The 13,976-nt window shown below is 49.2% G+C and overlaps 15 non-coding genes and 2 pseudogenes across 15 annotated transcripts; all 17 read right to left on the minus strand.

The window, feature by feature from the left end:
* Window positions 1–1,446: 1,446 nt before the first annotated feature.
* LOC135012334 (U1 spliceosomal RNA) lies at window positions 1,447–1,610 on the minus strand. The gene has a single exon (XR_010211337.1). It is a non-coding gene; the product is annotated as a U1 spliceosomal RNA (small nuclear RNA).
* A 670-nt stretch (window positions 1,611–2,280) lies between these two features.
* On the minus strand, window positions 2,281–2,443 carry LOC135012252 (U1 spliceosomal RNA). The gene has a single exon (XR_010211256.1). It is a non-coding gene; the product is annotated as a U1 spliceosomal RNA (small nuclear RNA).
* Window positions 2,444–2,585: 142 nt separating this feature from the next.
* LOC135012184 (U1 spliceosomal RNA) lies at window positions 2,586–2,749 on the minus strand. Its single transcript, XR_010211189.1, has one exon. It is a non-coding gene; the product is annotated as a U1 spliceosomal RNA (small nuclear RNA).
* Window positions 2,750–3,423: 674 nt separating this feature from the next.
* On the minus strand, window positions 3,424–3,586 carry LOC135012325 (U1 spliceosomal RNA). The gene has a single exon (XR_010211328.1). It is a non-coding gene; the product is annotated as a U1 spliceosomal RNA (small nuclear RNA).
* Window positions 3,587–3,738: 152 nt separating this feature from the next.
* On the minus strand, window positions 3,739–3,902 carry LOC135012213 (U1 spliceosomal RNA). The gene has a single exon (XR_010211218.1). It is a non-coding gene; the product is annotated as a U1 spliceosomal RNA (small nuclear RNA).
* Window positions 3,903–4,576: 674 nt separating this feature from the next.
* Window positions 4,577–4,739, minus strand: LOC135012338 (U1 spliceosomal RNA). The gene has a single exon (XR_010211341.1). It is a non-coding gene; the product is annotated as a U1 spliceosomal RNA (small nuclear RNA).
* Window positions 4,740–4,891: 152 nt separating this feature from the next.
* On the minus strand, window positions 4,892–5,055 carry LOC135012230 (U1 spliceosomal RNA). The gene has a single exon (XR_010211234.1). It is a non-coding gene; the product is annotated as a U1 spliceosomal RNA (small nuclear RNA).
* A 698-nt stretch (window positions 5,056–5,753) lies between these two features.
* On the minus strand, window positions 5,754–5,890 carry LOC135012411 (U1 spliceosomal RNA; annotated as a pseudogene).
* Window positions 5,891–6,042: 152 nt separating this feature from the next.
* Window positions 6,043–6,206, minus strand: LOC135012214 (U1 spliceosomal RNA). The gene has a single exon (XR_010211219.1). It is a non-coding gene; the product is annotated as a U1 spliceosomal RNA (small nuclear RNA).
* Window positions 6,207–6,880: 674 nt separating this feature from the next.
* Window positions 6,881–7,043, minus strand: LOC135012358 (U1 spliceosomal RNA). Its single transcript, XR_010211356.1, has one exon. It is a non-coding gene; the product is annotated as a U1 spliceosomal RNA (small nuclear RNA).
* Window positions 7,044–7,195: 152 nt separating this feature from the next.
* On the minus strand, window positions 7,196–7,359 carry LOC135012123 (U1 spliceosomal RNA). The gene has a single exon (XR_010211128.1). It is a non-coding gene; the product is annotated as a U1 spliceosomal RNA (small nuclear RNA).
* A 674-nt stretch (window positions 7,360–8,033) lies between these two features.
* On the minus strand, window positions 8,034–8,196 carry LOC135012309 (U1 spliceosomal RNA). Its single transcript, XR_010211313.1, has one exon. It is a non-coding gene; the product is annotated as a U1 spliceosomal RNA (small nuclear RNA).
* A 152-nt stretch (window positions 8,197–8,348) lies between these two features.
* Window positions 8,349–8,512, minus strand: LOC135012163 (U1 spliceosomal RNA). Its single transcript, XR_010211168.1, has one exon. It is a non-coding gene; the product is annotated as a U1 spliceosomal RNA (small nuclear RNA).
* A 698-nt stretch (window positions 8,513–9,210) lies between these two features.
* LOC135012414 (U1 spliceosomal RNA) lies at window positions 9,211–9,346 on the minus strand (annotated as a pseudogene).
* A 152-nt stretch (window positions 9,347–9,498) lies between these two features.
* Window positions 9,499–9,662, minus strand: LOC135012328 (U1 spliceosomal RNA). Its single transcript, XR_010211331.1, has one exon. It is a non-coding gene; the product is annotated as a U1 spliceosomal RNA (small nuclear RNA).
* A 3,240-nt stretch (window positions 9,663–12,902) lies between these two features.
* Window positions 12,903–13,066, minus strand: LOC135012449 (U1 spliceosomal RNA). The gene has a single exon (XR_010211405.1). It is a non-coding gene; the product is annotated as a U1 spliceosomal RNA (small nuclear RNA).
* A 671-nt stretch (window positions 13,067–13,737) lies between these two features.
* On the minus strand, window positions 13,738–13,900 carry LOC135012418 (U1 spliceosomal RNA). The gene has a single exon (XR_010211387.1). It is a non-coding gene; the product is annotated as a U1 spliceosomal RNA (small nuclear RNA).
* Window positions 13,901–13,976: the final 76 nt, after the last annotated feature.

The following is a 13,976-nucleotide window of genomic DNA, read 5'->3' on the forward strand; positions in this document are numbered from 1 at the left end:
CCTGAACAAGGGAAAATGTCATCATCCCGCTGTCAGATTCTCGTGAGATTCGGATTCCATATAAAGAGCTGCGCGTTGCTGCCATTTTTACTCGTGCATTGAAGAGAGAGCGGAGAGGACGTGGCTATGTTCTCTCAGTGGAAATCTCAATATCAGTGCTCAGTATCAGTGGTTACTTATTGCTGCTCAGTAATACTAGTAGTGTGTCTCTCCTGCTCAGTGTCAGTTCTCAGTAGTATCCTCATCAGTGCTCAGTATCACTGCTCATTGTCTTGTGCTGCATTGTGGTGCTCAGCATACTACAGTACATTACTAATAGTCCAGTGCTGCATCTTGCTGCTCAGTGTCAGTTCTAGTATCCTCATCAGTGCTCACTATCACTGCTCATTGCATTGTGGTGTTCTGTATACTACAGTAACATAGTAATATAGTATATATAGAGGAGCGGGTTCGGTTCTCCGAGAACCGAATTCCCGACGAACTCCACGTGGTTTACACTGGTCCGAGGCAGGCTCGGTTGTTCCTGCCTGACTCGGAAAACCTGAACAAGGGAAAATGTCATCATCCCGCTGTCGGATTCTCGCGAGATTCGGATTCCATATAAAGAGCTGCGCGTTGCCGCCATTTTTACTCGTGCATTGAAGAGAGAGCGGAGAGGACGTGGCTATGTTCTCTCAGTGGAAATCTCAATATCAGTGCTCAGTATCAGTGGTTACTTATTGCTGCTCAGTAATACTAGTAGTGTGTCTCTCCTGCTCAGTGTCAGTTCTCAGTAGTATCCTCATCAGTGCTCAGTATCACTGCTCATTGTCTTGTGCTGCATTGTGGTGCTCAGCATACTACAGTACATTACTAATAGTCCAGTGCTGCATCTTGCTGCTCAGTGTCAGTTCTAGTATCCTCATCAGTGCTCACTATCACTGCTCATTACATTGTGGTGTTCTGTATACTACAGTAACATAGTAATATAGTAACATATGGTAACATAGTTTTTGAGGTTGAATAGAGGCAAATTGCCCATCGTGTTCAACCTGTTTTAAGTTGTGATGATTCTACATACTTGCTGAATAATGTTTTATGACTAGTTAGCTACTATAACTCATGTTACCCCCGGATTAACCATGTTGATATTTTAAGTATTATAACCTTGGATAGCTTTTTCATTCAGAAATGTATCCATTCCTTTTTTAAATCCAATTACAGAGTCCGCCATTACCACCTTCCCTGGCAGGGAATTCCACATCCTGATTGCCCTAACAGTGAAGATCATAGTATCTCACCTGGCAGGTAAGTAGGAGTTGGGCTAGAGCTGTGGAGGATTGCTGCTCGGGCACCCCCTGTCAAGTGAAGGAGATCCAACTGAGGCAGCACAAGGGAACTCTCGAAAGAAGAACAAGGCTAGAGGAAGATCTGAGACAAAGAAATCTGACTTTTACCAGAGCTGACCAGAGGAAAGCACAAACACAGTCCCCCACTACCACAAATAATGCAGTCGAGTTTCCCACATTTGGGGAAATCACAGGGGTCAGCATACCCAGAGTGCAATGAATGAACCTCACCCTGGGAGAACAATCTTCATGACCATGGTATCTCCTATGCAAAATAAGTATGATTTGGGATAGGGCTGTGGAGGGCCGCTGCTCAGGCACATCTCTGTCAAGTAAAGGAGATTCAACTGAGGCAGCACAAGGGAACTCTCATCTGGGGACAACAACTGCAGGGAGAACACATATTTTCAGATGAACATGGGAGGGCAGAAGGCTGCCTAATACTGAAGCACCCCCAAACAACAAACCAAATGCAACTACTAGTGCAAGCATTCCTGGGGGAAGGCCTGCAGCAGACGGATTTGCATATGGTGATGTCATCCAAGCAGTGGGTCAAAGTTGGCTTCAACCCTCGTCTGCATATGAAAATAAAAAAGGGGTGTGCAGGGCATGGCTGCCTTTTGCGGCGCTTGGATGACCCCTAGTTCGCATTAAACACCTCCACCCTCCTTCGGTGTGGGGCTCATGTTGGCTATGCCCCAGCCCCTGAAGCATTCAAGCTGATTTCTTGCAGCAGCTGGGCACTGTAACAGCTCCAGAGCTGCTCTGTAAAGCAAGTAAATGGGTGTGGGCCCTGCAGCACTACCTGTAGTTTGCATTGTGCGTTGGAAGGCACAAAGTAAGCAGACGGGGAAGTCAGGATAGTGCACAAGGGCATAGAAGGGAGCGGCTGAAGAAAAGAGAAGTGGAAACAGACAGCAAACTAGGCTGGAGAGAGACCTGAGACAAAGAGATCTGAATTATACGAGAGCCGACCAGGGGAAACACAAATTATGCAGTCAAGTTTCCCACATTTGGGGAAATTGCAGGGGCAGCACACCCAGAGTGCAATGGGTGAGCCTTGCCCTGGGAGAAGCACCTTCATGATCATAGTATCTCACCTGGCAGGTAAGTAGGAGTTGGGCTAGAGCTGGGGAGGGTCTCTGCTCGGGCACCCCCCTGTCAAGTGAAGGAGATCCAACTGAGGCAGCACAAGGGAACTCTCAAAAGAAGAACAAGGCTCTGAAACAAAGAAATCTGACTTTTACCAGAGCTGACCAGAGGAAAACACAAACACAGTCCCCCACTACCACAAATAAAGCAGTCGAGTTTCCCACATTTGGGGAAATCACAGGGGTCAGCATACCCAGAATGCAATGAATGAACCTCACCCTGGGAGAATAATCTTCATGACCATGGTATCTCCTATGCAAAATAAGTATGATTTGGGATAGAGCTGGGGAGGGCCGCTGCTCAGGCACATCTCTGTCAAGTTAAGGAGATTCAACTGAGGCAGCACAAGGGAACTCTCATCTAGGGACAACAACTGCAGGGAGAACATATATTTTCAGATGAACATGGGAGGGCAGAAGGCTGCCTAATACTGAAGCACCCCCAAACAACAAACCAAATGCAACAACTAGTGCAAGCATTCCTGGGGGAAGGCCTGCCGCAGATGGATTTGCATATGGTGATGTCATCCAAGCAGTGGGTCAAAGTTGGCTTCAACCCTCGTCTGCATATGAAAACAGAAAAGGGGCGTGCAGGGCATGGTGGCCTTTTGCTGCGCTTGTCTGACCCCTAGTTTGCATTAAACACCTCCACCCTCCTTCGGTGTGGGGCTCATGTTGGCTATGCCCCAGCCCCTGAAGCATTCAAGCTGATTTCTTGCAGCAGCTTGGCACTGCAACAGCTCCAGAGCTGCTCTGTAAGGCAAGTAAAAGGGTGTGGGCCCTGCAGCACTACCTGTAGTTTGCATTGTGCATTGGAAGGCACAAAGTAAGCAGACGGGAGGAGAAGTCAGGATAGTGCACAAGGGTATAGAAGGGAGCGGCTGAAGAAAAGAGAAGTGGAAACAGACAGCAAACTAGGCTGGAGAGAGACCTGAGACAAAGAGATCTGAATTATACGAGAGCCGACCAGGGGAAACACAAATTATGCAGTCAAGTTTCCCACATTTGGGGAAATCGCAGGAGCAGCACACCCAGAGTACAATGGGTGAGCCTTGCCCTGGGAGAAGCACCTTCATGATCATAGTATCTCACCTGGCAGGTAAGTAGGAGTTGGGCTAGAGCTGGGGAGGGTCGCTGCTCGGGCACCCCCCTGTAAAGTGAAGGAGATCCAACTGAGGCAGCACAAGGGAACTCTCGAAAGAAGAACAAGGCTAAAGGAAAATCTGAGACAAAGAAATCTGACTTTTACCAGAGCTGGCCAGAGGAAAGCACAAACACAGTCTCCCACTACCACAAATAATGCAGTCAAGTTTCCCACATTTGGGGAAATCACAGGGGTCAGCATACCCAAAATGCAATGAATGAACCTCACCCTGGGAGAAAAATCTTCATGACCATGGTATCTCCTATGCAAAATAAGTATGATTTGGAATAGGGCTGGGGAGGGCCGCTGCTCATGCACATCTCTGTCAAGTAAAGGAGATTCAACTGAGGCAGCACAAGGGAACTCTCATCTTGGGACAACAACTGCAGGGAGAACATATATTTTCAGATGAACATGGGAGGGCAGAAGGCTGCCTAATACTGAAGCACCCCCAAACAACAAACCAAATGCAACAACTAGTGCAAGCATTCCTGGGGGAAGGCCTGCCGCAGAGGGATTTGCATATGGTGATGTCATCCAAGCAGTGGGTCAAAGTTGGCTTCAACCCTCGTCTGCATATGAAAAGAGAAAAGGGGCGTGCAGGGCATGGTGGCCTTTTGCGGCGCTTGGCTGACCCCTAGTTTGCATTAAACACCTCCACCCTCCTTTGGTGTGGGGCTCATGTTGGCTATGCCCCAGCCCCTGAAGCATTCAAGCTGATTTCTTGCAGCAGCTGGGCACTGTAACAGCTCCAGAGCTGCTCTGTAAGGCAAGTAAAAGGGTCTGGGCCCTGCAGCACTACCTGTAGATCGCATTGTGCGTTGGAAGGCACAAAGTAAGCAGACAGGAGGAGAAGTCAGGATAGTGCGCAAGGGCATAGAAGGGAGCGGCTCAAGAAAAGAGAAGTGGAAACAGACAGCAAACTAGGCTGGAGAGAGACCTGAGACAAAGAGATCTGAATTATACGAGAGCCGACCAGGGGAAACACAAATTATGCAGTCAAGTTTCCCACATTTGGGGAAATCGCAGGGGCAGCACACCCAGAGTGCAATGGGTGAGCCTTGCCCTGGGAGAAGCACCTTCATAATCATAGTATCTCACCTGGCAGGTAAGTAGGAGTTGGGCTAGAGCTGGGGAGGGTCGCTGTTCGGGCACCCCCCTGTCAAGTGAAAGAGATCCAACTGAGGTAGCACAAGGGAACTCTCGAAAGAAGAACAAGGCTAGAGGAAGATCTGAGACAAAGAAATCTGACTTTTTCCAGAGCTGACCAGAGGAAAGCACAAACACAGTCCCCCACTACCACAAATAATGCTGTCGAGTTTCCCACATTTGGGGAAATCACAGGGGTCAGCATACCCAGAATGCAATGAATGAACCTCACCTTGGGAGAACAATCTTCATGACCATGGTATCGCCTATGCAAAATAAGTATGATTTGGGATAGGGCTGGGGAGGGCCGCTGCTCAGGCACATCTCTGTCAAGTAAAGGAGATTCAACTGAGGCAGCACAAGGGAACTCTCATCTGGGGACAACAACTGCAGGGAGAACACATATTTTCTGATGAACATGTGAGGGCAGAAGGCTGCCTAATACTGAAGCACCCCCAAACAACAAACCAAATGCAACAACTAGTGCAAGCATTCCTGGGGGAAGGCCTGCAGCAGATGGATTTGCATATGGTGATGTCATCCAAGCAGTGGGTCAAAGTTGGCTTCAACCCTCGTCTGCATATGAAAAGAGAAAAGGGGCGTGCAGGGCATGGCGGCCTTTTGCAGCGCTTGGATGACCCCTAGTTCGCATTACACACCTCCACCCTCCTTCGGTGTGGGGCTCATGTTGGCTATGCCCCAGCCCCTGAAGCATTCAAGCTGATTTCTTGCAGCAGCTGGGCACTGTAACTGCTCCAGAGCTACTCTGTAAGGCAAGTAAAAGGGTGTGGACCCTGCAGCACTACCTGTAGTTCGCATTGTGCGTTGGAAGGCACGAAGTAAGCAGACGGGAGAAGTCAGGATAGTGCGCAAGGGCATAGAAGGGAGCGGCTCAAGAAAAGAGAAGTGGAAACAGACAGCAAACTAGGCTGGAGAGAGACCTGAGACAAAGAGATCTGAATTATACGAGAGCCGACGAGGGGAAACACAAATTATGCAGTCAAGTTTCCCACATTTTGGGGAAATCGCAGGAGCAGCACACCCAGAGTGCAATGGTTGAGCCTTGCCCTGGGAGAAGCACCTTCATGATCATAGTATCTCACCTGGCAGGTAAGTAGGAGTTGGGCTAGAGCTGGGGAGGGTCGCTGCTCGGGTTCCCCCCTGTGAAGTGAAGGAGATCCAACTGAGGCAGCACCAGGGAACTCTTGAAAGAAGAACAAGGCTAGAGGAAGATCTGAGACAAAGAAATCTGACTTTTACCAGAGCTGACCAGAGGAAAGCACAAACACAGTCTCCCACTACCACAAATAATGCAGTCAAGTTTCCCACATTTGGGGAAATCACAGGGGTCAGCATACCCAAAATGCAATGAATGAACCTCACCCTGGGAGAAAAATCTTCATGACCATGGTATCTCCTATGCAAAATAAGTATGATTTGGAATAGGGCTGGGGAGGGCCGCTGCTCATGCACATCTCTGTCAAGTAAAGGAGATTCAACTGAGGCAGCACAAGGGAACTCTCATCTTGGGACAACAACTGCAGGGAGAACATATATTTTCAGATGAACATGGGAGGGCAGAAGACTGCCTAATACTGAAGCACCCCCAAACAACAAACCAAATGCAACAACTAGTGCAAGCATTCCTGGGGGAAGGCCTGCCGCAGATGGATTTGCATATGGTGATGTCATCCAAGCAGTGGGTCAAAGTTGGCTTCAACCCTCGTCTGCATATGAAAAGAGAAAAGGGGCGTGCAGGGCATGGTGGCCTTTTGCGGCGCTTGGCTGACCCCTAGTTTGCATTAAACACCTCCACCCTCCTTTGGTGTGGGGCTCATGTTGGCTATGCCCCAGCCCCTGAAGCATTCAAGCTGATTTCTTGCAGCAGCTGGGCACTGTAACAGCTCCAGAGCTGCTCTGTAAGGCAAGTAAAAGGGTGTGGGCCCTGCAGCACTACCTGTAGTTCGCATTGTGCGTTGGAAGGCACAAAGTAAGCAGACAGGAGGAGAAGTCAGGATAGTGCGCAAGGGCATAGAAGGGAGCGGCTCAAGAAAAGAGAAGTGGAAACAGACAGCAAACTAGGCTGGAGAGAGACCTGAGACAAAGAGATCTGAATTATACGAGAGCCGACCAGGGGAAACACAAATTATACAGTCAAGTTTCCCACATTTGGGGAAATCGCAGGAGCAGCACACCCAGAGTGCAATGGGTTAGCCTTGCCCTGGGAGAAGCACCTTCATGATCATAGTATCTCACCTGGCAGGTAAGTAGGAGTTGGGCTAGAGCTGGGGAGGGTCGCTGCTCGGGTACCCCCCTGTAAAGTGAAGGAGATCCAACTAAGGCAGCACAAGGGAACTCTCGAAAGAAGAACAAGGCTAGAGGAAAATCTGAGACAAAGAAATCTGACTTTTACCAGAGCTGACCAGAGGAAAGCACAAACACAGTCCCCCACTACCACAAATAATGCAGCTGAGTTTCCCACATTTGGGGAAATCACAGGGGTCAGCATACCCAAAATGCAATGAATGAACCTCACCCTGGGAGAAAAATCTTCATGACCATGGTATCTCCTATGCAAAATAAGTATGATTTGGAATAGGGCTGGGGAGGGCCGCTGCTCATGCACATCTCTGTCAAGTAAAGGAGATTTAACTGAGGCAGCACAAGGGAACTCTCATCTGGGGACAACAACTGCAGGGAGAACACATATTTTCAGATGAACATGGGAGGGCAGAAGGCTGCCTAATACTGAAGCACCCCCAAACAACAAACCAAATGCAACAACTAGTGCAAGCATTCCTGGGGGAAGTTCTGCAGAAGACGGATTTGCATACGGTGATGTCATCCAAGCAGTGGGTCAAAGTTGGCTTCAACCCTCATCTGCATATGAAAAGAGAAAAGGGGCGTGCAGGGCATGGCGGCCTTTTGCGGTGCTTGGATGACCCCTAGTTCGCATTAAACACCTCCACCCTCCTTTGGTGTGGGGCTCATGTTGGCCATGCCCCATCCCCTGAAGCATTCAAGCTGATTTCTTGCAGCAGCTGGGCACTGTAACAGCTCCAGAGCTGCTCTGTAAGGCAAGTAAAAGGGTGTGGGCCCTGCAGCACTACCTGTAGTTTGCATTGTGCATTGGAAGGCACAAAGTAAGCAGACGGGAGGAGAAGTCAGGATAGTGCACAAGGGTATAGAAGGGAGCGGCTGAAGAAAAGAGAAGTGGAAACAGACAGCAAACTAGGCTGGAGAGAGACCTGAGACAAAGAGATCTGAATTATACGAGAGCCGACCAAGGGAAACACAAATTATGCAGTCAAGTTTCCCACATTTGGGGAAATCGCAGGGGCAGCACACCCAGAGTGCAATGGGTGAGCCTTGCCCTGGGAGAAGCACCTTCATGATCATAGTATCTCACCTGGCAGGTAAGTAGGAGTTGGGCTAGAGCTGGGGAGGGTCGCTGTTCGGGCACCCCCCTGTCAAGTGAAAGAGATCCAACTGAGGCAGCACAAGGGAACTCTCGAAAGAAGAACAAGGCTAGAGGAAGATCTGAGACAAAGAAATCTGACTTTTTCCAGAGCTGGCCAGAGGAAAGCACAAACACAGTCCCCCACTACCACAAATAATGCAGTCGAGTTTCCCACATTTGGGGAAATCACAGGGGTCAGCATACCCAGAATGCAATGAATGAACCTCACCCTGGGAGAACAATCTTCATGACCATGGTATCGCCTATGCAAAATAAGTATGATTTGGGATAGGGCTGGGGAGGGCCGCTTCTCAGGCACATCTCTGTCAAGTAAAGGAGATTCAACTGAGGCAGCACAAGGGAACTCTCATCTGGGGACAACAACTGCAGGGAGAACACATATTTTCAGATGAACATGTGAGGGCAGAAGGCTGCCTAATACTGAAGCACCCCCAAACAACAAACCAAATGCAACAACTAGTGCAAGCATTCCTGGGGGAAGGCCTGCAGCAGATGGATTTGCATATGGTGATGTCATCCAAGCAGTGGGTCAAAGTTGGCTTCAACCCTCGTCTGCATATGAAAAGAGAAAAGGGGCGTGCAGGGCATGGCGGCCTTTTGCAGCGCTTGGATGACCCCTAGTTTGCATTACACACCTCCTCCCTCCTTCGGTGTGGGGCTCATGTTGGCTATGCCCCAGCCCCTGAAGCATTCAAGCTGATTTCTTGCAGCAGCTGGGCACTGTAACTGCTCCAGAGCTACTCTGTAAGGCAAGTAAAAGGGTGTGGGCCCTGCAGCACTACCTGTAGTTCGCATTGTGCGTTGGAAGGCACGAAGTAAGCAGACGGGAGAAGTCAGGATAGTGCGCAAGGGCATAGAAGGGAGCGGCTCAAGAAAAGAGAAGTGGAAACAGACAGCAAACTAGGCTGGAGAGAGACCTGAGACAAAGAGATCTGAATTATACGAGAGCCGACGAGGGGAAACACAAATTATGCAGTCAAGTTTCCCACATTTGGGGAAATCGCAAGAGCAGCACACCCAGAGTGCAATGGTTGAGCCTTGCCCTGGGAGAAGCACCTTCATGATCATAGTATCTCACCTGGCAGGTAAGTAGGAGTTGGGCTAGAGCTGGGGAGGGTCGCTGCTCGGGTTCCCCCCTGTGAAGTGAAGGAGATCCAACTGAAGCAGCACCAGGGAACTCTCGAAAGAAGAACAAGGCTAGAGGAAGATCTGAGACAAAGAAATCTGACTTTTACCAGAGCTGACCAGAGGAAAGCACAAACACAGTCCCCCACTACCACAAATAATGCAGTCGAGTTTCCCACATTTGGGAAAATCACAGGGGTCAGCATACCCAGAATGCAATGAATGAACCTCACCCTGGGAGAACAATCTTCATGACCATGGTATCTCCTATGCAAAATAAGTATGATTTGGGATAGGGCTGGTGAGGGCCGCTGCTCAGGCACATCTCTGTCAAGTAAAGGAGATTCAACTGAGGCAGCACAAGGGAACTCTCATCTTGGGACAACAACTGCAGGGAGACCACATCTTTTCAGATGAACATGGGAGGGCGGAAGGCAGCCTAATACTGAAGCACCATCAAATATCAAACCATGGCCCTCATTCCGAGTTGATCGCTCGCAAGGCGATTTTAGCAGAGTTACACACGCTAAGCCGCCGCCTACTGGGAGTGAATCTTAGCTTCTTAAAATTGCGACCGATGTATTCGCAATATTGCGATTACAAACTACTTAGCAGTTTCAGAGTAGCTTCAGACTTACTCGGCATCTGCGATCAGTTCAGTGCTTGTCGTTCCTGGTTTGACGTCACAAACACTCCCAGAGTTCGCCCAGACACTCCCCCGTTTCTCCGGCCACTCCTGCGTTTTTTCCGGAAACTGTAGCGTTTTTTCCCACACGCCCATAAAACGGCCTGTTTCCGCCCAGTAACACCCATTTCCTGTCAATCACATTACGATCGCCGGAGCGAAGAAAAAGCCGTGAGTAAAAATACTTTCTTCATTGTAAAATTACTTGGCGCAGTCGCAGTGCGAATATTGCGCATGCGTACTAAGCAGAATTTCACTGCGATGCGATGAAATTTACAGAGCGAACGACTCGGAATGAGGGCCCATATGCAACAACTAGTACAAGCACTCCTGGGGGAAGGTCTGCAGCAGACGGATTTGCATACGGTGATGTAAATCCAAGCAGTGGGCCAAAGTTGACTGGAACCCTCATCTGCATATGAAAAGAGAAAAGGGGCATGCAGGGCATGGCGGCCTTTTGCAGTGCTTGGATGACCCCTAGTTCGCATTAAACACCTCCACCCTCCTTTGGTGTGGGGCTCATGTTGGCCATGCCCCATCCCCTGATGCATTCAAGCTGATTTCTTGCAGCAGCTGGGCACTGTAACAGCTCCAGAGCTGTTCTGTAAGGCAAGTAAAAGGGTGTGGGCCCTGCAGCACCACCTCTTGTTCGCATTGTGCGTTGGAAGGCACAAATTAAGCAGACGGGAGGAGAAGTCAGGATAGTGCGCAAGGGCATTCTTTTCTCTTAGTCCGGGGGCAAGGCTTCAAAATGGGGTCTGCAACGGAGGAGACACAGGGGGCGTGGTCACAGCAGCTTTTCTCTACAGTCTGCACCAGCAGGAGCCTACACCATTTTTTATGATCACGCTGAACTGCAGTGCGACTGCAATTACAGCATGGTCAAGAAGGGAGGCGTCATGCTGGGTGGCCATGCCCTGTCACTGTGCAGGAGCCAGCACCGCTCACACACTAGTCCCCGGGTGCAGCCCCCAACCCCCGGGACACCCGGAGCAACAAAATGTAGATTCAGGCCACCAGGCCACGCCCCTACCTATGAAACCATGCCTCCTTTTTACCATTGCGCTGTTTATCTGCGCGCACTGCATTACAATCTCCCTCGCCACCTCTCTGGGTGTCACCAGTGATAGTGACACCTCTGCCATGCTTGTAGCAGCTGGTCCTAAGATCTACGCCTCAAGCCCTGAGTGTTTGCCCTTGTGACTTGTTGATCATCATAGTGAAGCAGATGCTTACAGAAAACTGCAGGGGCTTAGATTGAAAATAAAAACAATTGATGGGTATAAGGTAGAGAGGAGCGGGTTCGGTTCTCCGAGAACCGAATTCCCCACGAACTCCACGTGGTTTACATTGGTCCGAGGCAGGCTCGGTTGTTCCTGCCTGACTCGGAAAACCTGAACAAGGGAAAATGTCATCATCCCGCTGTCAGATTCTCGTGAGATTCGGATTCCATATAAAGAGCTGCGCGTTGCTGCCATTTTTACTCGTGCATTGAAGAGAGAGCGGAGAGGACGTGGCTATGTTCTCTCAGTGGAAATCTCAATATCAGTGCTCAGTATCAGTGGTTACTTATTGCTGCTCAGTAATACTAGTAGTGTGTCTCTCCTGCTCAGTGTCAGTTCTCAGTAGTATCCTCATCAGTGCTCAGTATCACTGCTCATTGTCTTGTGCTGCATTGTGGTGCTCAGCATACTACAGTACATTACTAATAGTCCAGTGCTGCATCTTGCTGCTCAGTGTCAGTTCTAGTATCCTCATCAGTGCTCACTATCACTGCTCATTGCATTGTGGTGTTCTGTATACTACAGTAACATAGTAATATAGTATATATAGAGGAGCGGGTTCGGTTCTCCGAGAACCGAATTCCCGACGAACTCCACGTGGTTTACACTGGTCCGAGGCAGGCTCGGTTGTTCCCGCCTGACTCGGAAAACCTGAACAAGGGAAAATGTCATCATCCCGCTGTCGGATTCTCGCGAGATTCGGATTCCATATAAAGAGCTGCGCGTTGCCGCCATTTTTACTCGTGCATTGAAGAGAGAGCGGAGAGGACGTGGCTATGTTCTCTCAGTGGAAATCTCAATATCAGTGCTCAGTATCAGTGGTTACTTATTGCTGCTCAGTAATACTAGTAGTGTGTCTCTCCTGCTCAGTGTCAGTTCTCAGTAGTATCCTCATCAGTGCTCAGTATCACTGCTCATTGTCTTGTGCTGCATTGTGGTGCTCAGCATACTACAGTACATTACTAATAGTCCAGTGCTGCATCTTGCTGCTCAGTGTCAGTTCTAGTATCCTCATCAGTGCTCACTATCACTGCTCATTACATTGTGGTGTTCTGTATACTACAGTAACATAGTAATATAGTAACTTATGGTAACATAGTTTTTGAGGTTGAATAGAGGCAAATTGCCCATCGTGTTCAACCTGTTTTAAGTTGTGATGATTCTACATACTTGCTGAATAATGTTTTATGACTAGTTAGCTACTATAACTCATGTTACCCCCGGATTAACCATGTTGATATTTTAAGTATTATAACCTTGGATAGCTTTTTCATTCAGAAATGTATCCATTCCTTTTTTAAATCCAATTACAGAGTCCGCCATTACCACCTTCCCTGGCAGGGAATTCCACATCCTGATTGCCCTAACAGTGAAGATCATAGTATCTCACCTGGCAGGTAAGTAGGAGTTGGGCTAGAGCTGTGGAGGATTGCTGCTCGGGCACCCCCTGTCAAGTGAAGGAGATCCAACTGAGGCAGCACAAGGGAACTCTCGAAAGAAGAACAAGGCTAGAGGAAGATCTGAGACAAAGAAATCTGACTTTTACCAGAGCTGACCAGAGGAAAGCACAAACACAGTCCCCCACTACCACAAATAATGCAGTCGAGTTTCCCACATTTGGGGAAATCACAGGGGTCAGCATACCCAGAGTGCAATGAATGAACCTCACCCTGGGAGAACAATCTTCATGACCATGGTATCTCCTATGCAAAATAAGTATGATTTGGGATAGGGCTGGGGAGGGCCGCTGCTCAGGCACATCTCTGTCAAGTAAAGGAGATTCAACTGAGGCAGCACAAGGGAACTCTCATCTGGGGACAACAACTGCAGGGAGAACACATATTTTCAGATGAACATGGGAGGGCAGAAGGCTGCCTAATACTGAAGCACCCCCAAACAACAAACCAAATGCAACTACTAGTGCAAGCATTCCTGGGGGAAGGCCTGCAGCAGACGGATTTGCATATGGTGATGTCATCCAAGCAGTGGGTCAAAGTTGGATTCAACCCTCGTCTGCATATGAAAATAAAAAAGGGGTGTGCAGGGCATGGCTGCCTTTTGCGGCGCTTGGATGACCCCTAGTTCGCATTAAACACCTCCACCCTCCTTCGGTGTGGGGCTCATGTTGGCTATGCCCCAGCCCCTGAAGCATTCAAGCTGATTTCTTGCAGCAGCTGGGCACTGTAACAGCTCCAGAGCTGCTCTGTAAAGCAAGTAAAAGGGTGTGGGCCCTGCAGCACTACCTGTAGTTTGCATTGTGCATTGGAAGGCACAAAGTAAGCAGACGGGAGAAGTAAGGATAGTGCGCAAGGCCATAGAATGGAGCGGCTTAAGAAAAGAGAAGTGGAAACAGACAGCAAACTAGGCTGGAGAGAGACCTGAGACAAAGAGATCTGAATTATACGAGAGCCGACCAGGGGAAACACAAATTATGCAGTCAAGTTTCCCACATTTGGGGAAATCGCAGGGGCAGCAAATCCAGAGTGCAATGGGTGAGCCTTGCCCTGGGAGAAGCACCTTCATGATTATAGTATCTCACCTGGCAGGTAAGTAGAAGTTGGGCTAGAGCTGGGGAGGGTCGCTGCTCGGGCACCCCCCTGTCAAGTGAAGGAGATCCAACTGAGGCAGCA

The sequence above is a fragment of the Pseudophryne corroboree genome, unplaced genomic scaffold, assembly GCF_028390025.1.
Source record: "Pseudophryne corroboree isolate aPseCor3 unplaced genomic scaffold, aPseCor3.hap2 scaffold_253, whole genome shotgun sequence".
Classification (NCBI taxonomy): Eukaryota; Metazoa; Chordata; class Amphibia; order Anura; family Myobatrachidae; genus Pseudophryne; species Pseudophryne corroboree.